Source organism: Suncus etruscus, chromosome 4 (assembly GCF_024139225.1).
Source record: "Suncus etruscus isolate mSunEtr1 chromosome 4, mSunEtr1.pri.cur, whole genome shotgun sequence".
In the NCBI taxonomy this organism is placed as follows: domain Eukaryota; kingdom Metazoa; phylum Chordata; class Mammalia; order Eulipotyphla; family Soricidae; genus Suncus; species Suncus etruscus.
In genome coordinates this window covers 18,686,427-18,710,136 of record NC_064851.1, presented here as the reverse complement: position 1 = coordinate 18,710,136, position 23,710 = coordinate 18,686,427, and the positions used below count along the sequence as shown (strand labels likewise).

Sequence of the window (23,710 nt, the reverse complement as noted above, 5' to 3'; positions counted from 1 at the left end):
GAGAATCGTGGAGCAACCAGGCTTGGTAACAGATCTGATTCAGGCAGAGGGGATGGCTCCAAGACTGATGCAGGACATACAGGGCAAGGTACCTCATTGGAAAAAGGAAAGAGAGCAGCTAGGAGGAGGTCACAGCTGTAAACTGGTACAATAACCCAACTGGAGTACAGAAAGTTTGTGTGCATTTGTTTATTACAGAGTTTGCAATTTCAAGGACAAGCCATAACTCAAAAGTGCTCAGATTTCCAAGCAGAAGTTGTGCTTGGCCGCTCCAGTGACTGGTTAAGGCAGATCTGTTCTTAATAGCATCTCTTTATACATAAACAACCACCAAAGCTTCAAGGCCTTTAGGGATTTTTCTTAAGTTCATCAAGACTCGTTTACATTCCCAAGACGCTTAGCAAATGCTTAATTCTGAGACAGCACAAAGGTAACCTTTACTGGAGCCCAGTCTGATTTATCACAATTTATTGAGTCTCATTTAACTACAGTTTGTCTTGTATAATCTGTGACTCAACAAGCAACTTTGTTTAAAAGGTTGGATCTGTTTTCTGACATGTGGGCTTGGAACAATTTGTGCTGGGGGCTATTTGCAGAAAGATCCACCAGTCGTGTGCCAGCCAACAATTTTATCTTTAGGTCATTCTGGAAAACTGCACATTTTAGACTAATAAAAAGTGTTTCTTGGGCCAGAGTGGTGATGTAAGTGGTAAGGGGTATGCCTTGGCGGCGCTAGCCTAGGTCAGACCTTGGCTCGATCCCCAGTGTCCCATATGGTCCCCCAAGCCAAGAATGATTTCTGAGCACATAGTCAGGAGTAACCCCTGAGAGTCACTGGATGTGGCCAGAAAAAAAAAGTGTTTCTTCCATGGACTGACCTCTAGATGTGTCTTCTGGGAGGGATACAGTGATGACATAAGGAAAATGGCTCCCCAACCAGCCAAGCATCTCCTCTGGACAATTCTCTGTTCCCATGGGAAAACCAAACATCCTATTATCAAGTGTATCTGAGCTCTAGTGACAGCCCTTTTAGAGTGGCAAACCTTCATCAACATTTTTTAAAATATCATGGCTAAGTTAATGTAACCTTTTAAAAACTGAAGTTGGGGGCCAGAGTAATAGCACAGTGGGTTAGGGTACTGCCTATACACAGCCAACCCAGGTTCCATCTCTGGCATCCCATCTCAGAGCACCACCAAGTATGTCCAAAAGAATAAACAACAAAAACAAGAGAGAAATGGAGAGAAAAACTCAAAGGAAAACCTGGCAGGATCACCTCCAAGGTTCCAGATCCAGGCCCACACCATGAACATCTGTGGTGATGCTGAAAGATGAGGCTGAGTGGCATGGACATAATTTTTCTCAGATAAAGGTCACTTCTTCATGGTCCTTATGTCCAAGACTGTGAAAGCATGGATAAAGTGATAATTCCTCTTCTCTCTCTTAACCTACAAGGGAGTTGGCTACCCAGGCCCCACATTCTAAGAAAACCAACCTAACTCTTCCTCATAGAGAGAGAGGTGCTTAGCTTGTGAGAGGTGTCCACACTGCCTGCTCCAATCAGGAATACAAGGCATGTGCCTCGTCTGTGGGTTATCAATGCCATGGTCTGGGTGCTTGGGGCCTTTCCTAATGGTGGTGGCTCAACTGACCCAGGTTTTCCATCCACGCTGCCAAAAATCTTCAGAAAGATGGGCAAAGAACGTTTCTGTTTCCAGGAGGGTCACACCCTGTCCATCCTGACAGGGAGAGTGCACCTCAAAAGCCCAAATAAGAGCAATTGCTGGCAGAAAACAATGAACTGCTGCCCAATTCCATGGTCACCCCTCAAAAGTGTCTACCTTTGTTTTTCTGCTATAGACTTTACTGTCTCCTTCTGATTTGGCTTTTCTCTGAAGCTCTCTTTGACTTAGTCCTCTTTTGCAACCATTTAACTGCCTACTTATTAGTATCTCCAAGCCTACTTAAGGCCATCAAACTGACAAATGAGACAGGCCTGAAAGAGTACCTGGCCTGCCCTTGCCTCCCAAACTACAATGAGAATTTCTAGTTGCCTCTCTCCCTGGCTCATTTATTTTAGAACAAAACTTAGTAACCTACATACATTTTTGGGACAACTACCATACACAGCCATCAGCTGATTTTTCCCTTTTACATTGTTCCATGAAGTTAAAAACCCAAAATAAATCATGGTCAGAAAATGAAGTTCTATCTTCACCACAGAGCAGGTTAAAAAAAGTTTGGAGGTCAGGGGCAATAGTACAGGTGAATAGGACACTTGCCTTGTATGAATACAATTTGAATTTGATCCCCGGCAACCCATATAGTTTCCCAAGCCTGCTAGGGATGATCCCTAAATAGAGCCAAAAGTAATCCCTGAACAGCACTGGGTCTGGCCAAGAAACAGAAGATAAGGAAGGAAGGAAGGGAGGGAGGGAGGGAGGGAGGGAGGGAGGGAGGGAGGGAGGGAGGGAGGGAAGGAGGGAAGGAGGGAAGGAGGGAAGGAGGGAAGGAGGGAAGGATGGAAGGAGGGAAGGAGGGAAGGAGGGAAGGAGGTAAGGAGGGAAGGAGGGAAGGAGTGAAGGACGGACGGAGGTGAGGAAGGAAGGAAGGAAGGAAGGAAGGAAGGAAGGAAGGAAGGAAGGAAGGAAGGAAGGACGGAAGGAAGGAAGGAAGGAAGGAAGGAAGGAAGGAAGGAAGGAAGGAAGGAAGGACGGAAGGAAGGAATGGGAGGGAGGAAAGGGAGGGAGGAAAGGAAAGGAAAGGAAGGAAAGAAAGGGAGGAAGGGAGGGGAGGGAGGGAGGGAGGAGATTTAATGTTTCCAGCCCCCAAATCTTAAATCACAGATCACAAAACAATCTTATGGGGCCAGAGCGGTGGTGCTAGAAATCTTAAATCACAGATCACAAAACAATCTTATGGGGCCAGAGCGGTGGTGCTAGAGGTAAGGGGTCTACCTTGCAAGCACTAGCCTAGGACAGACCACAGTTTGAACCCTCCCACCCCACCCCACCCCCGGCGTCCCATATGATCCCAAGCCAGAAGCGATTTCTGAATGCATAGCCAGGAGTAACCCCTGAGTGTCAAATGGGTGTAGCCCCAAAACAAAACAAAACAATCTTTATACAGGCACCAAAGTTTATCTTTAACCTAAAGGAAACTAGCCCCACAGAAGGTTTGTGGGGTGCATGCTGCTCATCCCTGCTGTGGACAGTGAAAAAGTTTCCACCTTGTACAAAAACTGAAGACAAATTCAGCTTTTGTCTGCTGCCATCTAGAGTGGGGCAGAGAGGGCACTGGGAGGGACCTGCACCCAAGGCCAGTCATTGGACAACTGACAATGCTCCGGATCTCTCGATGCCAGAGTTCTCATGCAAGGTTCCTGCGCTGCTCAGGAGCCAGCCGGGTGAACTAGAGCCTGTTATCTTGGGTGTGCCTCCCTTTACCTCCCCAGATTTCAAAACACAGAATTGGGCATTCATGCTGAAGCTCACCTCAGAAACCAACTCATCAGCAAGTTATTCTAAATTGAGGAACTAAGAACCAGACTTATACAGAACGAATAAAAATGTGTGATATAACTAAAGAGCAAATAAACTTGCACCAGAAAACAAATCTATTCTATATTCTAGTACTTTCTATCTGCTTACAGCTTAATCAAAATTTAAGGATGCTTCACACACACAAAAGAAATCCTCTTTTTGAAACTTTATGATACTTTTTATGAGACTTAGTGATACTTTTTAAGTGAAACAAACTGGTTTTGTTGAAAGGAATCCACTTAAGAGAGCTGTGAGGGAAGAGAACAAGAGGAATATGTCTGCCGGAGGAAACACAGATTCTCTAGGAGTAAAAAGTCAACAATGACGCCTTTTTGGGGGGCCACACCCACTTGACACTTGGGGGTTACTTCTGGCTATGTGCTCAGAAATCGCCCCTGGCTGGGGGTGGGGGGGGACCATATGGGACCACCATCTGTCCTAGGCTAGTGCTTGCAAGGCAGAGTCCTTACCTCTCTAGTGCTACCTTTCCAGCCCCAACAATGACACTTTTAAGTAGACTTAAATACCACCTCAAAAAGTTTGATCATAAAAAAAAAAAGTTTGGGGGCCCGGAGATATAGCACAGTGGTGTTTGCCTTGCAAGTAACCGATCCAGGACCTAAGGTGGTTGGTTCGAATCCCGGCATCCCATATGGTCCCTCGAGCCTGCCAGGGGCGATTTCTGAGCAGATAGCCAGGAGTAACCCCTAAGCACTGCCGGGTGTAACCAAAAAAAAAAAAAATTTGATCATTCTTCACTTAGCAGAGATGAGGAAAACAAATATCAACTCAGGTGACTCAAGGAACCAAGGTGAGCCCTGATGCTGTGGGTGCTGGAGAACCTGATCCAGAAGTTTTTGTGATGCCGACAATTCAGATAAGTAAACCAAAGCTCAGAGAGGTTAAGTAACTCACCCCAGAGCCAGAAAGAACATCACACCGAAACACGGTCTGCCAATCTTTAGAGACTGTGAAACAATCCAAACTAAAATAAAGTAAACTTTAAATGACTGTTAAGGAACAACTTGCTAGCTCACAAAAGTACAGAGGAGCAAGGAGTCTCTTCTGCAAGGGGAGGCAAAACCTGGGAATTGTCTACTAGCAGACAGATAGGATCTCCTGCCACCCTGGGCTCTGTAATCAGGTCCCAGAAACAGTGGAATGCTCTAAATGTTAAGACTTTCTCAGACAGCTTCTCTGGCTGATGGTTTCCTGGACCCCTTCAGAAGACTATTACAGTACTGTCTGATCACGAAGTTTCACAGATGTCTGCAGCTGCCGCCGCCTATGCATGATCATGGTTCTTGTAACAAGCAATTAATCCCTCTACTTTGTCAACTAACTAGACACATAATATGGGGCAACCCTGAGAGTCCTCAGGATGTCCTATACACCTTCCTTTTCTACCTTGATAGTATAAGAAATTCAATGAGTCTTTCATGAAAGTCAAAGATGATGAAAGCAGAATGTCCATTGTCTACGAGTTAAAAAAATAAAAGTTTGGGGAAAACTTCACTGACAAAAGTTTAAAAAAAAAAAAAAGAAAAAAAAAGATTAAAATCCCTTATTCAAAGCAGAAGCAGCTAATTCACTTAAAACTTTTCCCAGTTATTTAATGACTTGAAAAAAATCTGTAACATGTCAGCACTAACTTATACCAATGGCACTGTGTACATAGGCTCTTAAGATGTGGGGAGGTCTTGGGTCCAACATGCAAACAGGGCACACAGGCAAGTCTTGATAAAGCAGTAAGAAAAAGAACATAAATAAAATAAAATAAAATAAAACTGCACATAGCCAAGCACTGTGTTGTTTCTTATAGGGCTATGCTGTTACTTGTGTCAGGAGGAAGCTGGAGGAATAGAGGAGCACAGTACTTATGCATCCAGCAAAACACCTGACACATTTCTTTCCAAGGTTCCCAAGCATCTATGTTTTTGGACAGTGGTATAACAGTAGAGTGGAAGACACCCTGAATCCACTCAAGGATCACAACTCTTTACCATGCTACAGCATCTCTACAGCAGATCAGAGGGCATCTGAATCCTGCAACCCCATCAGTCCTCCAGCCCCCATCTGTGGCCAAAGCTCTAACAGAGTCTGGCAATGGAAGAACCAAAGTGCTTGGTTAAACTGAAGATACCTGGAATAAATGTGCAAATCTAACCTAAGACCTATCTCTCAGCTCCCCACTCCAGTTTCAGGAACCATGCACAGAGAGATGTCTAAAAATGAAGTTTCAGGGGCCGGAGAGATAGCATGGAGGTAAGGTGTTTGCCTTTCATGCAGAAGGTCATCGGTTCGAATCCCGGCGTCCCATATGGTCCCCTGTGCCTGCCAGGAGCAATTTCTGAGCATGGAGCCAGGAGTAACCCCTGAGCACTGCCGGGTGTGACCCAAAAACCACAAAAAAAAAAAAAAAAAAAATGAAGTTTCAAAATCTAAGATGAAAGCCAACCACCCTGCCGACAGGTAAGCAGAAAACAGACATCAGAAGACAAAGATGGGGGCCAGAGAGGTGGCGCAAGTGGTAGGGTGTTTGTCTTGCATGCAGCTAACCCAGGACAGATCTGGGTTCGATCCCCCAATGTCCCATATGGTCCCCCAAGCCGGAGTGATTTCTGAGCGCATAGTCCGGAGTAGCCCGAGTGTCACCCAAACACACACACACACACACAAAACAGAGTTCAAATTCTTCATGTGCATCTCGACAAGTCCTTTTCTTCCTTACTTTTAATTCCTGCATCTATCAAATGGGCTGACAACTGCAATACCCAGTTTAAAGCATTTGTTAGAGGATAATTATCAGAAAGAATATCAAAAAACCTAGCATGATTCATCAAAGCATTAAACGGTTGGTAAGAAATATCACCATCCTCATAGTTTAGTTCGAAGGCACCACACACACACAAACACAAAATCTACCTCTGCATAGTTGGTATTACCTTAAGGCACGCAAGTGGGGAACCACTGAACAAGACCTTAAAAATTAAATCAGTCACAGATGCTTTCTGGTTCTTGGGGCTAAATAAAAGTGATATTTATAACCGATACCATTCCTCCATTAACCACCAAGTTTCCTTAGAGCTAGCAAACAGCTTGCCAACAAGACATATTTTCAAGCCCCAAATATTCTTTTCTTTTATCTGAGTGCCATGTCTCAATAAAACTGGAAGACTGAGAAAGGAGTTTAAAGTTCTTCAATGGTGAAAGAGAAACAAGTTCTAATTCCAGAATACCTTTAGACAACCTGGAATTAAACAATGGGGCCGAGAGATAGTAGAGATAAAAGGGCACTTTCCTTACAGGCAACCAATCCAGGTTCAATCCCTGAAGAGCCCTGCAGGACAAAGCCCTAGACAGAGCTAGATGTGACCTCAAAATAATACACACATCTCTCTTTCTCTCTCCTCTCTATTTTCTCTCTCCTTCCCTCCCTCCCTTCCCTAAGACTGTAGCTGAATGGTAAAGCACTTACTTAATTTGCATGCAATGCCCTGGGTTCAAACTCTGGCACTGCCCCCCCACACACACATACACACACACACACACACACACACACACACACACACACACACACGCGCGCGCGCGCAATGAGAGAACAAAACCCCATTCCTAGATAGTGTTAGTATTCTTTTCTGAGAAAAAATGAAGACAGAGAGGATGAAAAGGCTGCACATTATTATTATTATTATTATTATTATTATTATTTTGGTTTTTGGGTCACACCCGGCAGTGCTCAGGGGTTATTCCTGGCTCCAGACTCAGAAGTTGCTCCTGGCAGGCACAGGGGACCATATGGGGCGCCGGGATTCGAACCGATGACCTCCTGCATGAAAGGCAAACACCTTAGCTCCATGCTACCTCTCCAGCCCCAAGACTGCACATTAAATGCTTGTACCTGGGCCAAGCGATAGCACAGTGACAGGGCATTTGCCTTGCACGTGGTCGACCTGACAGACAAGGGTTCGATTCCCAGCATCCCATATGGTCAGTCCCCCAAGCCTGCCAGGAGCAATTTCTGAGCACAGAGCCAGGAATAACCCCGAAGCGCAGCTGGGTGTGGCCCAAAATAAATAAACTAATAAATGCTTGTACTTATCAAGACTACCTGGCACCTATCCAGTATACCACTCCATAGATCAGCAGCCAGAACCAAGGCAGAAACAGCAATGACTTTTCAGCTGGCTAGCACCAGCTCCACACTGCTGCTCTAGAACCCAGCTTCCTGACCATAGGTCATGGCTGGGCATGGGGGTCATGAACATTTTTTCTTAATAAATTTATGTACAACTTACTATCAGTAAATGTTTTGATTTGTATACCTATTTTATGTTGATATAAAAATATATATCAGGTGAAAAAGGGGTTGCAAATGGGAAAAGTTTAATCTCTATCATAGTTAAGGATATGGGTTTGAGAAAGATAATCTATATCCAAATCTTTTTTTTTCTTTACTTTTGGCTCTCGGGTAACACCAGGGCAATGCTCAGGGGTTACTTCTGGCTCTCCTCTCAGAAACTACTCCTGGTGATACTCGGGGGACCATATAGGATGCCAGGGACCTAACCCATGTCGACCACATGTAAGGCAAACACCCTCCCTGCTGTGCTATTGATCTGGCCCTTATATCCACATCTTACACTCTACCAAGTTCTAACTATTCTGAACTCTTGATTCTCGGCTTACCCAATCTTCAAAAGAAATCTAAGTAAAACAGCACATACTGAGAACTGATCTTCTGGAAATCAAAGAAGGGTTCTCCTAACAAGAGCACTTAGCATATCCTTAAGTCACTGCTTCATAAATTCTCCATGGTTTTTATTTTTTTTTTTTGTTTTTTTTTTTGGGGGGGGTCACACCCAGCAGTGCTCAGGGGTTACTCCTGGCTCTACGATCAGAAATCGCTCCTGGCAGGCTTGGGGGACCATATGGGACGCTGGGATTCAAACCACCATCCTTCTGCGTGCAAGGCAAATGCCCTACTCCCACGCTCTCTCTCCAGCCCGCCTAAAATTTCCATGTTAATAGAAAAAAGAGTAGGGAGAGAACAACAAGACTCTTGTATCTAAAATTTCTAAACCAAGGCTTGCTGGCCCCTGCCTAATGCTAGGGATTGTGTTATGACATTGTAAGTCCACAATATGGGTGACTGGGAGCCCCAGAAAGTCCTGGGGTCTACAGCTGGCAAGCTGTGCCCTCCACTCAAAGGAGTTTAGAAAGGCAGATGGCTTATCCTTGTGTTATTTCAACACATACTCCACAGGACAGAAATATAAGGATGTCTTCAGTGACCAGGATTTCTGAGCCTGAACACTCAATTTCCTAGAATAGTCTTCCCTTACCATGAGAGAGAAACCTTTCTTCCAACCTATAAATTCACTGACTATAGCTCTGACTGAAAGCAAGGAATCTGGTCCTCTGGGAACTTAAGTTAGAGAGGTTTTCTTTTCTTTTCTTTTCTTTTTTTTTGCTTTTTTTTTCTTTTTGGGCCACACTCATTGACGCTCCTGGCTTAGAGGACAATATGGGATGCTGGGAAATCGACTGGAGTTCCTCCTAGGTCAGAGTGTGCAAGACAAACGCCCTACCACTTGCATCACCACTCCGGCCCCTTGAGAGGTTTTCTATGAATATGAGAGAATCACTCTGGGGGCTGGAGTGGTAGTACAGAATGTAGGGCTATTGGCTTGCACATGGGTGACTGAAGGTCGATACCCTGGCACCCCAAACCCTGTCAGAAGTGATCCTTAAGCACGGAGGCAGGAGTAAACCCTGAAAACTGCTGAAAGTTGCATAATGACAAAACAAAACAGGGTTATTCGTGTCCAGGTCAAAGGCCCTTACTACCCACTTCTGAGAACAGGACTGATAAAGCAATGGAAGAAAAGGTGCTGCCACTTAACCTTAGGTTCAGCTGCTATTATCCTACTTATAGCCAGATGGTGCATTCCTTACCTACAGATGAAAAACTGTTACAGCTAGAAAGTAGGCAAATGAGCCCCAAACACATACTTCCCTAAACAAGCCTGAGTTGATACTTGCTAATCTCCAAAAAGGGAAAGAAATGGTAATATCAAGAGTTCCTGCCTCTAATGTGAATACAGAAAGTAACCTCAAGTTATCTCAAGAAACTTGGGCAGCTTGTGCACAGGCTTGGGAGACTTGCTAGGAAATGGGAAATCGACAGCTGCAGAAATGATCAGGGACAAAGCTAAGGGGGCAGAAAGCTCCTCCCAGGTCATGTCAGCAAGTCCTCCAAAGCTAGGAATGGACTGTATTCTCCCCCATTCCTGGCAGCCCAGAGAAGCCAAGTAAACTGTTTACCAGAGAGCTTCCAAAGTCAGTCTCCAAACATCAGTGGGAGAGCTCATGACACAAAGAGAAAGCCTCATGCTTGAATCTGCCAGTTTTTTTCTTTTTTTTTTTTTTTTTGGTTTTTGGGCCACACCCGTTTGACGCTCAGGGGTGACTCCTGGCTATGTGCTCAGAAATCGCCCCTGGCTTGGGGGGACCATATGGGACGCCGGGGGATCGAACCGCGGTCCTTCCTTGGCTAGCGCTTGCAAGGCAGACACCTTACCTCCAGCGCCACCTACCCGGCCCTGCCAGTTTTTTTCGACTTAGCTCATACAAATGAGAGGCAGCACAGGAGTGCTCAGAAAAGCAAGGGCTGTTATGCGAGGTTCCTTCCTCTAACACAGGGTTCCCTAATCTATCTGGCCTACCAATCCACTTTGCAGAAAGAGAAAATAATTACTCAGAAATCCCTTTGGAAATCTACCTTCTTTAAGCAAAAAATAAAGTCAACCCCCCCCCCCCACCCTATGGCCCCTCACCTCCTTCAGGAAAGACTGATCAAACAGGAAGACAGAAAACAGTTTACTCCCTGTCCAAGCCCTGGGTCCCCAGATAGAACTCATGTTTGGATGGCCTCCACCTGCTCAGTGTTCAACAGTGCCACCACCCCCAGTATTGTTCTTACCTCCCAGACAACTCCCACATTAAGGGAGAGGTCTGGCACCGGGGCTCCAAGGTTACATACACCCCTCATGAAAAGGATTGTGCAAATGCGTAAGAAAACACTTGTTCCAGCTCTGCCAGCTGGAACCGCTGCTGTACACAAGCTGAAAAATGGGGAGTGCAGGCGGAAGGGCACACCAGGAGACAGATGTTCTGTGTTATCATCAGATAGAAAGGACTTAATCCGCCACTTTCTATCTGCACTGCTCCGTGGTCTTCATCAGACTTCACTCCAGTGGCAAGGAAGGGAACCTGACAGCATCCACCACTCTTTGCCTCTCTGCATAGGTGTCCCACTAGCCCGCATAGGTGTCCCAGAGGTAAGAAGAAAATTCAATTAAGACGTGAGCATCGGGCCCGGAGAGATAGCACAGCAGCATTTGCCTTGCAAGCAGCCGATCCAGGACCAAAGATAGTTGGTTCGAATCCCGGTGTCCCATATGGTCCCCCATGCCTGCCAGGAGCTATTTCTGAGCAGACAGCCAGGAATAACCCCTGAGCACCGCTGGGTGTGACCCCCCCCCCCAAAAAAAAAGATGTGAGGGGGCCAGAGAGATAGCATGGAGGCAGGGTGTTTGCCTTGCATGTAGAAGGATGGTGGTTCGAATCCCGGCATCCCATATGGTCCCCTGAGCCTGCCAGGAGCAATTTCTGATCATAGAGCCAGGAGTAACCCCTGAGCACTGCTGGGTATGACCCAAAAACCAAAAAAAAAAAAAAAAATGAGCATCATATCATGGCAATCCCGCAGTGCTGAGATGAAGAGGTGGCTTCCCCAGGCGTGTCAATGCTAAGTAGCATAGCTAAAGACAGATAAATGAACACCGAGGTGTCCCGTGGCCTCTGTGCTCAAAAGGTAGAGTTCAGAGAGACCCTGGGAAACATCCTGCCACTGTATGTAACCCAGACACATGCTTCCATCTTTGCTGCATACTGGTGCTGTGGCATTAGCCACTCAGTGCAGGGTGACACAGGTTTAATCTCTGACATATATGCCCCAGGCCCACCAGGAATGATCCCTGAGCAGAGCCAGAAGTAAGCCCTTAGCACAGCTGGGTGTGCCCCACCCCAAAGCTAAGTGAGGGTTGCTGCTCAAATGCCTAACACTGTTTGATGATGACAAGACTGCAGCATTCCTGTACCCAGTTCCCCACCAGAGGCTACATGGCTGGCCTAGGCGAGTTTATCAGCAGGGCGCCCACTTTCTTTTGCCTTCCCTTTAAGCCAACATAAAGAAGCAGGTCAATGTCAGGGTATCCTCTGGGAAAAATGACTTAACCAGTTCTCATAGGAAAAGCAAATCCAGAGCCACAGGTCAGGACAGAAAACGAGACTTATTCATTGGCCAGGAGTTACTCCTGCAAGACATAAAAAACAGAAGTACCATCTGAGACCATAGAAACTCAAGGAAGTAAGGACCAGCAGTGGTAGAGTACTTTGTGGTAGAGTTCTTGACTTATACCACCTCATAGGAAGATTAGAAACAAGGTATTTCCAAAATTCCTACAATTGAAAGGTGAGATCAAGTACAAAACTGCCCATTCTTGAATGTCTAGGAATAAAAAGTGTAAAAGCCACTTTAGACAACTGAATTCTTACAGAGTACAACCTTATGCATTAATTTTAGTTAACCTGGAAAAAGACTAATAATTAATTATAATAAATAATTAATAAAAACTGGGGCCGGAGAGGTGGCGCTAAAGGTAAGGTGTCTTCCTTGCAAGCACTAGCCAAGGAAGGACCGTGGTTCGATCCCCCGGTGTCCCATATGGTCCCCCCAAGCCAGGGGCAATTTCTGAGCGCTCAGCCAAGAGTAACCCCTGAGCATCAAACGGGTGTGGCCCCAAAAAAAAAAAAAAAAACAAAAAAATAATAATAAAAACTAAGCTGTGAGTTTTTATTAAAAAAAAACTTTTTGAGTCTTTTGTTCTTAAAAAAATTACAGGAGCTAGAGAAATAGACTAAAAGCACCTACCTTTTGTAAACACTTGGTCATGAGTTCAAATCCCCAGTGTCTCGCATGCCAAGCTAGAGCCTAGCAACAGTGCTATCTGTGATCTCTGGCATAGCTCTACTGCAATAGGTATGTGTCTACACACAAAAAAGTGCAATCCATGGCATACACTGCAACTAAAGATGTTCAAGCACCACAGTCAGCAAGTGGCAGTACGTGAAGCACCACCATTAAAAGTGTGCAAACACTGATAAGCGTCTCCACTGAGCACATAGAGGCCAACCTGATGTGCAACACCCAGTAAGCACCACAGCCAGGTGTGTGAGCCACTGATACTGATCACAATATCAGTGACAAAGAAGGGAGAGAGATTAAAAGATGACAGAACCAGGGTCAGAGAGACAGTACAGCAGGTAGGGAGCTTGTCTTGCTTGTATTTGACCCTGGCATCACATATGATCCCCCAAGTCCATCAGGAGTAATTCCTGAAAGCAGAGTCAAGAAAAACCCCTGAGCTTCAAAGAGTGTGGACAAGGGCCAGAGGAATAGCACAGCAGAAGGGTGTTTGCCTTGCACGCTGCCAACCTGAGGCAGACCCGGCTTTGATTCCTGGCATCCCAGATAGTCGGTCCCCTGAGCCTGCCAGGAACGATTTCTGGGTAATCCCTGAATGCTGCTGGGTGTGGCTCAAAAAACAAAGAATATAAAATTAAGAGTGTGAACAAAATAAAAAAAAATGATAAAAGATAGAACCGCGGGCCGGGAAGGTGGCGCTGGAGATAAGGTGTCTGCCTTGTAAGCGCTACCAAGGAACGGACCGCGGTTCGATCCCCCGGTGTCCCATATGGTCCCCCCAAGCCAGGGGCGATTTCTGAGCACATAGCCAGGAGTAACCCCTGAGCGTCAAACGGGTGTGGCCCAAAAACCAAAAAAAAAAAAAAAAAAAAAAAAAAAAAAAAAAAAAAGATAGAACTGCAAGCAATCTGATTCAGTGACCTCAGAGTTCTACTTCCATCTTATAAACTCTTTAATGCTTAGTCACAACAAGCGGTAAAGAGTAATCACGTCCCAAAGCACCTGTTTCCACATGACTCTGGTGATAACACAGCTCTTCCTTCCAAGTGCAAGGCCAAACCCCTTGAGATGTGCAAGTTCTTGACCATGGAACAGTCCTTGAAATACCTGCCATTGGTCTTTACACCACTCCCCTAGAAAGCAGCTCACCACCTCCTAGCTTAACACTCCAGAGTTTGGCCTCTGTAGGATAAGCATTATCAGATCCAACTCTACTGATTCTACATCATCTACTGATGATGTTTTTAAGAGGGACCATCCCATTAAAAATTCTGCATTCAATGAACAATGAGTTTAGGAAATAAACACTAAGAAGCAGAACTAAAAACGCTAACTCTCCCCTACTATGAGCTATCTCCCCAGCAGCTCACTAAGCAATGTCTTGACTGTACAGTCTGAGTTCAACTTGGGTTCAGGAGTCCATTCCTTCCTGCATGCACCAGGCAAGGGGCATGTGGCACTCATTAGCATGCACATGCTAAGACACACACTTGCGCTTGGGCACTAATTTATCTGCTTGAGTCACTTGGAGTCACACCTCCTTGGAGTTAAGAGTGAGGAGCACCTGGCTGGCCTTCAGAAAGAATGCATGGGGACAGAGCAATAGTACAATGGTTAAGGGCCTAGCCTTACACACACACACACACACACACACACACACACACACACACACACACACGCACGCACGCACGCACGCACACACAGGCATTTGAGGTAGACACAGATGGCCTCTGTTAGCTTTGTGGGTACATAACAGAATCCTCACTGACCTTCCCTCATAGCACTCACCGTGTACAGAAATAAGCAGCTGATTGGAGGGGGTATTGAGAGGGAGCTACACCTGAACACAACATGCACCCACAGACCTCAACACACTCCGAGCACTAGGAGGCTCAATTCAGATCCTCTGAGCTCCAGTGTGGCAGAGCTAACAATGGCACTTGATGGGGGGGGGGGGGGGGGGCCCAGAACAGGAGGCAAAGGAAATAACAATTCTGGAGCAGTGCAACAGTACACTTGGGGGTATCTACAGGAGAGAGAAATGTGGGACTTTATTATCTTTAAGACAGTTGTTTGTGATTTTCAGTTAAGAGAGAAATGCATTATTCTTTTTAATCATTAAAAAGACAAAGGAACTTCTGAAGCCTCAATTTTCAAAACACAAAAATCAGCAGTCACTCCTGTGGTTTAAGACCTCAGCTCAGTATGAAATGCAGGAGAAAACTGTTCTCAGAATGGGGAATCAAACCAGATGAGCGGCTTCAAAGCCAGTTAAACAAGGAAAGGCTAGAGTAGGTGGACAGAGAGAAAATAAGACATGATGCCAACAAGAAAAAAACAAGATGCAAAATTAAAGGACAAAAGTCACCGCTGGAGTGGTGGTGCAAGCAGTAAGGCATCTGCCTTGCAAGCACTAGCCTAGGACGGACAGCAGTCTGATCCCCCGGCATCCCATATAGTCCCCCAAGTCAGGAGTGAGTTCTGAGCGCATAGCCAGGAGTAAACCCTGAGCGTCACCAGGTGTGGCCAAAAAAAAAAAGAAAGAAAAAAGTCATTATCTTAAAAATATACATGGAGCAATAATAGAGTGGGTGTCTGCCTTGCAAGCGGCCAACCAGGGTTCAATCCCCAGCATCTCATAATCCCCTAAGCCTACCAGGAGTGATTTCTGAGTGCAGGGCCAGAAGTAACCCGAGCATCAGGTGTGGCCCAATAAGAAAAAAGTTCCGGGCTGGGCGGTGGCGCTAGAGGTAAAGTGCCTGCCTTACCTGCGCTAGCCTAGGACGAACCGTGGTTCGATCCCCCGGTGTCCCATATGGTCCCCCAAGCCAGGAGCGACTTCTGAGCGCATAGCCAGGAATAACCCCTGAGCGTCACCGGGTGTGGCCCCCCCCCAAAAAAAAGTTCCCCCCAAAAAACCACCAGTATTATTTTAATGAATAAGTACAATTAAAACCTACTGAGAAGGGGCCGGAGAGATAGCACAGCGGCGTTTGCCTTGCAAGCAGCCGATCCAGGACCAAAGGTGATTGGTTCGAATCTCGGTGTCCCACATGGTCCCCCCGTGTCTGCCAGGAGCTATTTCTGAGCAGATAGCCAGGAGTAAACCCTGAGCACCGCCAGGTATGGCCCCCACAAAAAAAACAAAACGGGGGAAAAAAAAAAAAACCTACTGAGAAGACAATGGAAATTTGAATGACTTAATTTTTTGAATTTTTTTTTGGAAGAGGCTGAGGGGGAACTCGGGAAGAAGCCTGGTAGGCTTGGGGGCACAGGCCTAGACTCCTGGCGGCCCCCTGGCTAGTCTTTCAGGATGGGAGTGCTCGCTCAAGTGTGCGAACTCCAGCCTCCTTACAGGGAGGGGTGCACCCTTAAGCCTTAAGCTGGCTTCTTGAAGGGGAGAAGGGGTGGGGGTGAGGGGGGGGGAAATGGCCTGAGGGCAGGGAAACCTTTTTTAATTCTTTACTCAGTTTTGTATATTCAATAAATAAAGCTGAACCCACTTAATTCTTTTCTTCTGATTTAGTTATCTCTAGAAAGTTCAAACTTTACAAAAAATGCAAAGTCCTCCTGGCACTATGCCATCCCTATAAGAAAGTCCTCACCGGTACTAACTACTATTGCACAAGGTGTCTGTTCTTCCAGATGACATCCAATGAGCAGTACTTTTAGAATAAACATTTTTTGCCCCTTAATAAAAAATGGTTTTGCAGAACAGAAATGTGGCTCCACGGAGCAGACTATGTATGCCCTATGTATTTAGAGGCCCTGGGTTTAATCCACAGCACCAAGACCAAAACTGAATTCCACATATTTGAACGATACAAACATTAACGGTTGCTAGGTGTAGGCTGTGAAAAGAGGCAGTAATTATAAATGGGTACGAGGGTCTTTAAAAGCTGTTAAATTCACCTTTAGAGGGGGGTGCGCTTTCCTGACATGTCTCATGAAGCAGCTGAGGTTTAACTTCAGCCATGCAGGCTGTGGAGATATTGCTGGTGCCCATTGCTTGCCAGGTTCTATACCCTGCTTTTCTCTAGGGCACATGGGAAAATCACCAGTGTGAGGGAGCAGAAGAGGTGGAAAGAGAGCATGGACACAGGACAGCGATGGTCCTGGAAAGACCCTCACAAGCTCCAGTTGAGCTTAGCTGCCTGGCTCAGTCTCAAAGTCTCAAAGAGAAGCACACTGGTACCAAGGTTCAGCTACCTGTGGTAGTTTTCTTCCTGGCTGTATGTTGTTTTCAGATGAACCTGACACCATCAGTCATAAAGGAGCTGGCAGTAGCCAGAGGACAGAATGCTGACCAGAGCCATTCCCACTCAAGAGTATGGCTTTCACCAAAGTTTAAGTCCTTCCATACAAGTTACTGTATGTCTACCTGGCTGGTCCAGACGTGTCTGGCTGAGATATGTTTCTCCACCCCTGTAATGGATTTGGGGTTTTTTTTGTTGGGTTTGTTTGGTTTTTGGTTTTTGGGTCACACCCAGCAGCGCTCAAGGGTTACTCCTGGCTCTGCGCTCAGAAATTGCTCCTGGCAGGCTCGGGGAACCATATAGGATGCTGGGATTTGAACCACCATCCTTCTGCATGCAAGGCACATGCCCTACTTCCATGCTATCTCTCTGGCCCCTGAATTTGTTTTTTAAGAAAATAAAATCAAGTGCCCATATCTTGGGGCATTCAATATGTGCTGGGTACAGGAAAAAAGTAAGAATACTAATCTTATAAAGCAGAAACTTCAAAGTCAACCCTGACATGATGCAAGTCCCTGAAAGGCCTCAAAGGTGGAAAGAAATGGACCAGATAAGGGCCAGAAAGGGAAACCACAAGTACTTTTGCATCAGGGAGTACTGGATTTGATTCCTCGACACCAAATGCCCCCCTGCCTCTAAGCACAACCCTTGGAGTAAGGACCCCGACAACTCTAGGAGTGGCTCAGAAATGGAAAAAGAAAAGGCAGATCAAAGGTAAAATGACAGCCAGCAGGGGAGAGAAAAGGCACCATGATCCAGAATAGGAATGCTTGGGTGAGTTAGATTCCCTCAAGAAGAAATGCAACGGTGTCTCAAAATAATTGAATGTTCTTAACCACCTACAACTCTTTCCTAAAGACAAGGCTTAAATTTACCCACAAAGCCCCTGCCACTGTGCTGCAAACAACTGGGGTGGGAGAAGCAGCCACAGGAAAGTGATTAGTCTGTAAGTACAACATAGTTTCACACATAAAGACAAATCAAGTGTGTGAAATTAGCTAACTAGATATAAAAAATATTGACTAATTTTTAAAAGCCTAACACTATAAAAATTAAGTATGAATGTTAGCAATATTTAAGTTTGAGCACAGAAAATTATATAATTTCCCTGTTTCTTTTTATCTAAAATTCCAGTTTTTTAAGTAATAGTTTATTTTAGAAAATATTAAAAAAGAAATATGGGGCCGAAGAGATAGCATGGAGATAAGGCATTGCCTCGCATGCAGAAGGATGGTGGTTCAAATCCCGGCATCCCATATGGTCCCCCAAGCCTGCCAGGAGCTATTTCTGAGCATAGAGCCAGGAGTAACCCCTGAGCGCTGCCGGATGTGACCCAAAACTCCCCCAAAAAAATGTAGTAAAGAAAAATGACATACCATAAAAGGAAGGGTGTGGGCAGCTTCAGAGTAACTCTGAGGTCCCTGCAACTCTCTGAAATTTTGACGAGTGGAGTTAAATGTGTAACTTTGGATAGCACTCGGGGGCTACTACCAGCCTTGAGTTTGGGGGTAATTCTAAGCAGTACTTGAGGGACTTTGAGACTTGGACCAGGATCAGTAAGTGCGTTAACTCCTGTACTATCTCTGTGGCCCTAAAATTTCTAAATTTTGGTTTGATTTGCTTTTGGGAGCACAACCAGCTGTGCTCGGGGCTTACTCCTGGTTCTGAGCACAGGGATCATTCCTGGCAGGGCTCAGGAGGACATAATGTGGCATGGATGGGACCCTCAGGTTACTGCAACCACACACTGAGTCATTCCTACTGACTAGATTTTGTTAGCACTTCTCTCTAAGGTCTTAATTGTGCAAACGTGTTTTACTTTATTTTCTAGATTTAAATTCTAACTCGGAATATGTGTTCTAATGGTTCTACCACTACCAAGTGTAACCCCTACCTCACTAAAATTTATCTCTACTGTGAGCAAGTAAAATTTCTGTCATTCTTTCAAAGAGAAAAAGATTATGCCACATTATTTGTTTCAATGTAAGGAGAAACATATCGATAAAATTTTAAATACAACTTTGGGCAGGGCCAGATGTAATCCTTGAGGGATGCTTGAGGGAAGCAAGTGTTCACTAGAAGGGAGTGAAAACACAAAGCTTTGTGCCTTTTTTTTTTTTTTTTTATCTTGGTGAAGAGTTTTTTGTAGATTCAGCAGTCCTGCTGGCAGGTTACTGTATCAGACATGCCTTAGGGTCACCAACCCAAGGTCAAGGTTGGTGCACTTTAGCCAGCACTGGGCTGAAAACTGGCAGAGACAGGTACAACTAACTGGCATAGCTCACGAGTTCAGGAGCTCGCATGCCCTCTGCTCCTCTGCTTAGTGGCCTCCACCAGGACACTGATGTAATACTAAAGTGTTGCCCTTAAGCTAGTGCTACTCATTGTAAAGTCTGAACAGTTTCCTTTAAGAATTACAGTAGGTGGGCCAGAGAGATAGCATGGAGGTAGTGAATTTGCCTTGCATGCAGAAGGATGGTGGTTCGAATCCCAGCATCCCATATGGTCCATCGAGCCTGCCAAGAGCGATTTCTGAGCATAGAACCAGGAGTAACCCCTGAGCGCTGCCAGGCATGGCCCCCCCCCCACCAAAAAAAAAAAGAATTACAGCAGGAGGGGCCAGAGCAGTGGCACAAGTGGTAAGGTGTCTGCCTTGCCCACGCTAGCCTAGGATGAACCACGGTTGGATCCCCTGGCATCCCCTATTGTCCCCCAATCCAGGAGCAATTTCTGAGTGCATAGCCAAGAGTAACCCCTGAGCTTCACCCAGTGTGGCCCAAAAAACAAAAACCAAAAAAAAAAAGAATCACAACAGGGTACGGAATATAGCTCAAAGAGTACAGTGTGCCTGTTTTGTAGGCAAGTCCCCCCCCCCTCCATCTTGGGGAAAAACTGTTTTAGGGGTAAAATTCTGGTTTTTTTTGGGGGGGTCATACCTAGCAGCATTCAGGGGTTACTCCTGGCTCTGCACTCAGAAATCACTCCTGGCAGGCCAGGGGGTTGGGGGGCATCTGGGACGCTGGGAACCGAACCCAGGTTCATCCCAGATAAGCACATGCAAGGCAATGCCCTACCACTGTGCTATTGTTCAAGCCCCTTAGGGGTACAATTTTAAAGCATGTTCCAGACCTACCACCACCTCATGCCCTCTCCTCTTTCAACCTCTTCCCTTCCTTTTTGGAGGCTAAGGGTTTCTTTTCTTTTGGTTTTTGAGTCACACTTAGCTATGCTCAGGACTTACTCCTGGCTCTATAATCAGAAATCACTCAGGGTGGACTGAAGGACTTATGTGTGCCAGGGACCAAACCCAGGGTGACAGAGGTATGGAAAGTACCTTCCCACTGTACTCTGACTCCAGCTTCTAAGGGTTTATTTTTATTGGACATTATTGGACATTCAATGTCCTCCTCTTTACATAGCACATGACTGAGATGGTTAGCCTTCTTTCTTTCTCCTTCTAACTCATTTTACCTAGCAGGACCTTCTCTGGCTCCATCCATGTTGTCACAAAAGCAACGATTCCAACTTTACTTATAGCTGCATAACAATCCATTGTGCATATATCTTCTTACTTCTTGGGTTCTTTATCTTGACTGGTACCAAGTGTGCTAAAAGAACAAAAGTGTTTATCTCCCTTTACAAATTAATGTTTGTGTTCTTTAGTGATATCTTGGAATGGAATGCTAGATAATACTGGTAGACGTATCCATTTGCTAATATACTTTTTTTTAATAAATCCCCATTGTTTCATAGAAGCTATGGAAAAGGAGAGGCTACAATCTGAAACAGTTCAACCTTTCCCAGTTACAAATCAATATGAAAGGGATATGTCCTCTTCCTCTACTGCTAGCTTGCATTTGAGGGGGGTCCCTGATTAATATTTTTCAATTTCTGTTACTCTTGATTTGAAGATATGTTAGAGGCTGAAATGTATACCACGTCCTCCCGCCAGCAATTTCTTTAATCCCCAAAGTCTAGAGGAAAGTTTAATTTAAAAAAAAAAATCTGGGGCCCGGAGAGATAGCACAGCGGTGTTTGCCTTGCAAACAGCCGATCCAGGACCAAAGGTGGTTGGTTCGAATCCCGGTGTCCCATATGGTCCCCCGTGCCTGCCAGGAGCTACTTCTGAGCAGACAGCCAGGAGTAACCCCTGAGCACCGCCGGGTGTGCCCCACCCCCCAAAAAAAAAAAAAATCTTGGGGCCGAAGAGGTGGCGCAGGGTGTGTAAGGCATCTGCCTTGCGCTCACTAGCCTAAAACGAACCACCATTCGATGCCAGGCATCCCATATGGTTCCCCAAGCCAGGAGCAATTTCTGAGCACACAGACAGGAGTAACCCTTGAGCATCACTGGGTGTGACCCAAAAACAAACAAAACAACTTTTTTTTTTTTTGGCTAAACCACAAAATCAAAACTTGGTGACAGGTTGTGACCATTCAAAGCAAAGAAAGATGCCAAGTGCTTCATGGGTTCTTACCTAAGACAGTTAATTTTTTTTTTGTTCTCCATTCAACTGTAAATGATTCACATTATAAGTTGCCTGCTGACTACACCAACTTAAACTCAGCTCCCATGTTTGCAGTCATTTGATCAACACAAGGGGGAGGTCCCCCATTTTCAGTTCAGTGCTAACTAGCTCTTACATCTCTGTGAATTCCATTAACTCTGCTGCTAACTTTCACTACCAACATCCCTCAGACACAGCCAATACTGAGGAGGTACCACCACCATGTGACTTATTATCACCACCTTCTTTCTGAGGTGTCCAGATTCCCAAGGCAAAGGGTAGGATGCCTCAAACCACAGTATTTACAAGGCAGTTCTCAGGATTGCTTGCTCTTGGTACCAGGGCTACCAGGGCCATTGCCCAGTCTTAGAGCAGGTGTCAGCACTCCATAGTCACACACAGGCATAATCTATTCTGCAGCACTTACCTCAGAAGTGCAACTGCCACTGCAGTGCACTTAACTCTAGGCCAGAGCAGTATGTGGTTCAACATGCTCTGCTCCAGAAGACACTGTGTTCCCATCTCCCTCACAGGAAGAACTAATGGATCAGGGTTGGTATCCCCATGAGTTACAGTGCAGATGGAGAAGCACAAGTACCCCTTTGCACACGTCAGGGGCACACGTCCCATAAGGCCCTGTCAAAGTGCTCACTCATTGCCACCTGAAAGCAAAAGAAAGCTTAGCAAATATTTCCCAGCATGCCAGCAGTGGTGTGCCCAGCTTTAGAAAACCCATCCTATGAGCACTGCAATCCCTCCTTTCACATCCAAAGAGACTTCCTGCCAGGGTCAATTTATGCATAAGTGGTTCTGACTCTAAAAAATTTAAGTGAATTATATGGTTGATCTTTAGGAAGTATTTTTTAACCTTTCTCCCACCAGGCCTCTTCTGACCTTCTTTCATGTGGCCTCCCTCCCTGTCCTACATAGAAAGGTTGGTCCCTTAGTCTAGTGTGATAGATAACCCTCCCCTTACCATCCCACTTCTACAATGTAACCCTCTACAATAATCTGGGAGTGGACACATGGTCATATAGTCCCTCGATGAGAAATGCTACTTTACAGTGTGGGTTTATAAAAGAATAATGTCCATTTTACTTGCTGGAGAAGTGCACTTGCAGATTAAGAAGGTCCACACAATTATTTCATATATAAGAGAACAAAATCCAAAAATAAAAAAGTGAGATAAGATCTTTGAAGCAGGGGCCACCGGAGTGACAGCATAGAGGTAGGGCATTTGCCTTGCATGCAGTCAACTGGGATAGAAGCAATTTCTTAACCCAGAGCCAGGAGTAAGCCCTGAGTGCCGTTGGGTGTGGCCCCAAAACCAAAAAAAAAATTTTTTTTTTAAATATATTTTATTTTTTGAAGCAAAAACTCTTTAAACATTTTTCACCACTTTTGCAATGTCATTTGATATGTAGGCCTGTGCTGAAAAATCTTATACTTCTGAAGTTTAAAGGGCCAAGGGAAGAAAAGTATCTAAAACACAGACATCATGTTTGTTTGGAAAAAGCCCATAAAAGGTTATGAAAAAACCCAGCAACACCACCACCAATGTTTGTCTTTGGATTAATAGGAAGGGATGTTTATTATTCATAAGGATTATCTTAGCTATCACATGACTCATATCTGCATGCTAAGCTACTCTCATCTGGTGCCAAGGAAAGACTGGTGAATTAGAAAGTTATCATAAAATTATAATTGATAAAGTTATAAATTATATAAATATAAAATTATAAAGTCATCACCATATGATATACGTCCTACTGCAGGGCAAACTGATACACCCTGACTGGTGACATGCAAGGAGCAGCATAGCTGTTCTTCATTAGGTCCAGCTGTTTCAAGTTACTTTAAAGCCTTAACAATTGTGTTTCTGATCCAAGTACTCATCAAACCCAGTCACTGAGCTACTCAGAAATGCCCAGAATTGGCATGAGGTCCCAGAGAAGTATGCACAAGTTCTGGGTTTGGGTCATGGCACAAGCAAGGAGGGCACAGGACTGGAGAGAGCATTCAAGGAGCTGAGAGAAAGCTCTGCATCTAATCTAGGTGGTCTGATTTCACCTCAAAGCTTCATGGTGCCCTGAGCATAGTAGTTGCTGAGCATCACTGGGGGAATAGGGAGGAGAGAAGGAGCAAAGGACAAAAACAGTAGAAAAACTAGGAAGGCTGCAGGTTAGAGAAAAAGAAATTACTGTCAAGAAAGCATAAAGAGGCTTTCTAAGAATAGGACTGAACAATTTGAATGGTGCTAAAACCTGAAAGCTGCTTCCCTCTCCCTATGTGTGGCAGAAGGACAGAGAGTCCCATGACAACAGAAAAAACAATACTAATCACCACCACCATC

The 23,710-nt window shown here is 45.2% G+C and overlaps 2 protein-coding genes and 1 non-coding gene across 3 annotated transcripts in view; 2 read left to right on the top strand and 1 right to left on the bottom strand.

Annotated features, from left to right (window-relative positions):
- Window positions 1-23,710, top strand: part of HTR6 (5-hydroxytryptamine receptor 6) — a 742,605-nt gene that overhangs the window by 506,027 nt on the left and 212,868 nt on the right. The gene's annotated exons all lie outside the window — the stretch shown is intronic.
- The window catches only part of CAPZB (capping actin protein of muscle Z-line subunit beta), a 126,740-nt gene that overhangs the window by 72,757 nt on the left and 30,273 nt on the right, over window positions 1-23,710 (bottom strand). The gene's annotated exons all lie outside the window — the stretch shown is intronic.
- Window positions 16,802-16,939, top strand: LOC126008050 (small nucleolar RNA SNORA12). Its single transcript, XR_007495471.1, has one exon. It is a non-coding gene; the product is annotated as a small nucleolar RNA SNORA12 (small nucleolar RNA).